The sequence below is a fragment of the Piliocolobus tephrosceles genome, unplaced genomic scaffold, assembly GCF_002776525.5.
Source record: "Piliocolobus tephrosceles isolate RC106 unplaced genomic scaffold, ASM277652v3 unscaffolded_34133, whole genome shotgun sequence".
Classification (NCBI taxonomy): domain Eukaryota; kingdom Metazoa; phylum Chordata; class Mammalia; order Primates; family Cercopithecidae; genus Piliocolobus; species Piliocolobus tephrosceles.
In genome coordinates this window covers 1-4,627 of record NW_022317792.1, presented here as the reverse complement: position 1 = coordinate 4,627, position 4,627 = coordinate 1, and the positions used below count along the sequence as shown (strand labels likewise).

General features: G+C 32.6%; 1 non-coding gene across 1 annotated transcript; it reads left to right on the top strand.

Moving 5' to 3' along the window:
• Positions 1-823: 823 nt before the first annotated feature.
• Positions 824-1,014, top strand: LOC111533190. Its single transcript, XR_002728783.1, has one exon. It is a non-coding gene; the product is annotated as a U2 spliceosomal RNA (small nuclear RNA).
• Positions 1,015-4,627: the final 3,613 nt, after the last annotated feature.

Sequence of the window (4,627 nt, the reverse complement as noted above, 5' to 3'; positions counted from 1 at the left end):
AAAAATAAAGCCAAGTAATTTGAACAAGAATTTAGTATTAATTAGTGGTATAATTTAGATTCAAATTCAAATACATATGACTTTCAAGTTACACCTTTCTAATTTATAAACTATTTTTGAAAATGTTTATTATGACCTTCAAAAAGCTACCAATTTTTCTAATAAATGGAAGCTATTTAGAGTAATTTGAAGTGCCTGATTAAAATATTTCAGAGTAATTCACCAATGTAAAGACAATGATGATTTTAAAATAAAAGTATGAATAAAATTTGGATTTAATAATTAAATACTATAGCTCTTTCTATACAGAATATTTGAACATTTTGAAATATTCATCTGAATTTCACATATTAACCCCAGGAATATCATTGATTTACCCATATTTTTGTCAACTTACATACCTTGTTTTTATTCTGAAAAATATAGTCTTCTTCCATAAAATGCAAAAAAGTCATCCACTTAAAGGTGGATGACTACTTGTGGTTAGGAAGAAGCAGGATTTGAACTATATCTTTCTCAAGTCAAGGATAGCAATATGGGAAATGCTTCTCTTTAATGAACATAAGTATGCACCAGATTAGCATTATACTATTTGTAGTTACACACTTGGTCATAAGAAAATGAGTAACCTTGGACTAGTTATTTGCACACTAGGCTTTTCATACTTTATTTGCAGAAAGAGAGAATTGGATTAGATCATTTGTTTTCAATTGATTTCTTAGAAGTATTTATTATGATGCCTAATGTATTAACTGTGTATTTTGAAATATCCGCTATTTACTATCTATGAAGATGTAATACATTTATTATGAGATGATATATGATTGTTTCTCAGCCTTTTGGCTAAGATCAAGTGTAGTATCTATTCTTTCCAGTTTAATACTTGATATGTCCTCTATTTGAGGATGCAATATTAAATGAATTTTTGGAACTCAGAGATGGAATAGGAGCTTGTTCAATCCACTTCACATATTGACTTGGCCTATCAATAGTCTCAGAAATGGTACCTCCAAGAGAAATTTTAAAAAATACAATATTTACTTACTTTTCTTTTAAACATAACAAAGTACTGCATAGTATTAAATGAGACCTTTTGATCTGAAATGTAACTATTAGTTACTACAGTCTAGCTAAATGGAAAGAATCAACATTTTACTTGGCTTACTGTGGGTAAGTCTCCTTTCTTTGGTCATTTGTTCTACTAAGGTATTTCAAAGATGAGTTGAGATCTCTTGGAGACCATTAAATCCCAGGTAGGAATCCATCACAAATAATGACTGTGAAACTTCTTTTGAATTTTTGAAATCCTATGAGCCTTTCTCCTTTCTCATTTCAGCACTGAAATAAGAATTTCACATTGTTTTCCTAACTATGAAAGAAATTCAGTTCTAGGACTTTTCTGGTGACAGTTAAATTAAGCCAACATTATTTATTTTGTGGTTTTTTTTTTTTTTTTTTTTTTTTTTGCATTACAGAAAGCCAAGTAAACAATAAAAGTTTTTTTGAGGTCTTTTTCTTTCAGTTGATATCTTAATCAGAAATTTTCATTTTCTCTATCACTATTATAGTGGATAGTGAACATTTTAATATTGCTCAAGACTCTTTTTCTATGAATATACAGTAATTATTGTCTCATTGATTGTGAGCTCTGGAGTAGGTAAAAAAATGTTTATTTTAGTGTCAAAAAGAAGATTAAAATGCAGAATGGTTACTTTTTATAAGGCAAAATAATGAAAAGCATAACAATGGCTACCGGAAAGTTACTTTTTAAAATAAATTGTTTAATATTAATGAATTATTTTATAGCAATTTATTATTTTTGCTCTTGTGGAAAAGTCATGACTTCTGAATTTATGATGAATTTTTATTATTAGTCTTCTACAAATTCCTCACATTTCATGAATTCCAGATAATACAATACTATTAATTGCAGATAATAGAATAGAAACACATACTATTTTATACACATAGACACATACTCACACATATAGTTATATTTCACCTAATTTCAATAATAATAGTTTGCCTCAATAAATGCTTTACAATGTCCAATGATCTAATTTAATGATCATGGCAATTTTATTCATGTTTGTAGTGGAAAGTCTGGAGGCTCAAGTGACTTCAACAAGATAAATTTAATTAATAGATGATTTGCTCTTATAACTTAAATATTCTATTTACAAATTCAATCTTGACTCATTAATTTACTGATTAGTCTATTCTATGACTATTTAATGAGACATGTGTAGCAAAAAGGACCCACAGAGTTTCTCCTTCATGAGAATATACATTGTAGGGTAGGAACAAGACAATAGCCAGTAAACAAACAAACCAGGAGTTTTCAAAGTGGTATGAAGTAGTATAAATTTATAAAAGAGTAGAACAACAAAATAGAGACTGATAGATTCAGGTGGGAAGGTTGACATCTTTACAGACACACTTGTCAAGGATGATGCCTTTACAAAAATAATATTTTAATTTAGGAATGAAGAATGAGAAGGGGAAAGTAATCTCTAGTGCTAAGTGAAGCTATTCTATGCAGAATAAATAGGAAGGTCAAAATCTCTGAAGTAGGAAACAGTTGAACCAGTGTAATTTACAGGAAGAGTTTGGTTCTATAAGAAAGAGATAGAAAGAGAGCTTTATTCTAATAAATAATGGATAGGGCAGAGAGAGAAAAGGTTGGAAAGACATTTAGGAGGCAGATCATGCAGTCTTGTGAGTAGCTGGATATAGGGGAAGAGTTTAATGGAATCTACAATCATGGTGGGATGGACCCTTCAGTTTTAATCAGTGTATTGGAATGAACTCAGATCCCTTATGACTAGGAATGAAAAATCTAATGATCTATCTTCCAACTATGTAAAATTGTAGGTGTTTCTCTCATTTTTATTACAATCAGATTCAACTAGATTATAAAAAAAAATAGTACAAGAGACAAACTGAATGGATTTGCATGAACATGTGAGTGTGTGTGTGTTTGAATCCTTATTATCTTATCCCTCTAGGAGAAGGCAAATTACTTTAATCAATTTTCTTTTTTTTTCTTTTTTAGGTTAGGATAGTATATTAGTCTGTTTTCTTTTTTTTATTTTTTATTTTTTTATTATTATACTTTAAGTTCTAGGGTACATGTGCATAACGTGCAGGTTTGTTACACATGTATACTTGTGCCATGCTGTATACTGCACCCATCAGCTCGTCAGCACCCACCAATTCGTCATTTATATCAGGTGTAACTCCCAATGCAATCCCTCCCCCCTCCCCTCTCCCCATGATAGGCCCCGGTTTGTGATGTTCCCCTTCCCGAGTCCAAGTGATGTCATTGTTCAGTTCCCACCTATGAGTGAGAACATGTGGTGTTTGGTTTTCTGTTCTTGTGATAGTTTGCTAAGAATGATGGTTTCCAGCTGCATCCATGTCCCTACAAAGGATGCAAACTCATCCTTTTTTATGGCTACATAGTATTCCATGGTGTATATGTGCCACATTTTCTTAATCCAGTCTGTCACAGATGGACATTTGGGTTGATTCCAAGTCTTTGCTATTGTGAATAGTGCCACAATAAACATACGTGTGCATGTGTCTTTATAGCAGCATGATTTATAATCCTTTGGGTATATACCCAGTAATGGGATGGCTGGGTCATATGGTACATCTAGTTCTAGATCCTTGAGGAACTGCTATACTCTTTTCCATACTGGTTGAACTAGTTTACAATCCCACCAACAGTGTAAAAGTGTTCCTACTTCCCCACATCCTCTCCAGCACCTATTTTTCCTGACTTTTTAATGATTGCCATTCTAACTGGTGTGAGATGGTATCTCATTGTGGTTTTGATTTGCATTTCTCTGATGGCGAGTGATGATGAGCATTTTTTCATGTGTCTGTTGGCTGTATGAATGTCTTCTTTTGAGAAATGTCTGTTCATATCCTTTGCCCACTTTTTGATGGGGTTGTTTGTTTTTTTCTTATAAATTTGTTTGAGTTCCTTGTAGGTTCTGGATATCAGACCTTTGGCAGATGAGTAGATTGCAAAAATTTTTTCCCATTCTGTAGGTTGCCGGTTCACTCGGATGGCAGTTTCTTTTGCTGTGCAGAAGCTCTTTAGTTTAATTAGATCCCATTTGTCAATTTTGGCTTTTGTTGCCATTGCTTTTAGTGTTTTAGACATGAAGTTCTTGCCCATGCCTATGTCCTGAATGGTACTACCTAGATTTTCTTCTAGGGTTTTTATGGTATTAGGTCTAACATTTAAGTCTCTAATCTATCTTGAATTAATTTTCGTATAAGGAGTAAGGAAAGGATCCAGTTTCAGCTTTCTACTTATGGCTAGCCAATTTTCCCAGCACCATTTATTAAATAGGGAATCCTTTCCCCATTTCTTGTTTCTCTCAGGTTTGTCAAAGATCAGATGGCTGTAGATGTGTGGTATTATTTCTGAGGACTCTGTTCTGTTCCATAGGTCTATATCTCTGTTTTGGTACCAGTACCATGCTGTTTTGGTTACTGTAGCCTTGTAGTATAGTTTGAAGTCAGATAACGTGATGCCTCCACCTTTGTTCTTTTGACTTAGGATTGTCTTGGCAATGGGGGCTCTTTTTTGGTTCCATATGAACTTTAAAGC